The sequence below is a fragment of the Cyprinus carpio genome, unplaced genomic scaffold (assembly GCF_018340385.1).
Source record: "Cyprinus carpio isolate SPL01 unplaced genomic scaffold, ASM1834038v1 S000006665, whole genome shotgun sequence".
In the NCBI taxonomy this organism is placed as follows: domain Eukaryota; kingdom Metazoa; phylum Chordata; class Actinopteri; order Cypriniformes; family Cyprinidae; genus Cyprinus; species Cyprinus carpio.
This window is the reverse complement of record NW_024879288.1, coordinates 52,727-52,926: the sequence shown is the minus strand read 5'-3', so window position 1 is coordinate 52,926 and position 200 is coordinate 52,727.

Below are 200 nucleotides of genomic sequence, written 5' to 3'. Positions count from 1 at the left end.
AAAACTAACGGAATGCATAGTCGATATAAAAAAATGGATGACGAGTAATTTCTTACTGCTAAATATTGAAAAAACAGAGGTGTAAATTATAGGACCTAAAAGCTCTGCATGTAATGACCTAGAACCCTGTCTAAGATTTGATGGCTGCTCTGTCAATTCTTCGTCATCAGTTAGGAACGTAGGTGTGCTATTTGATAGCA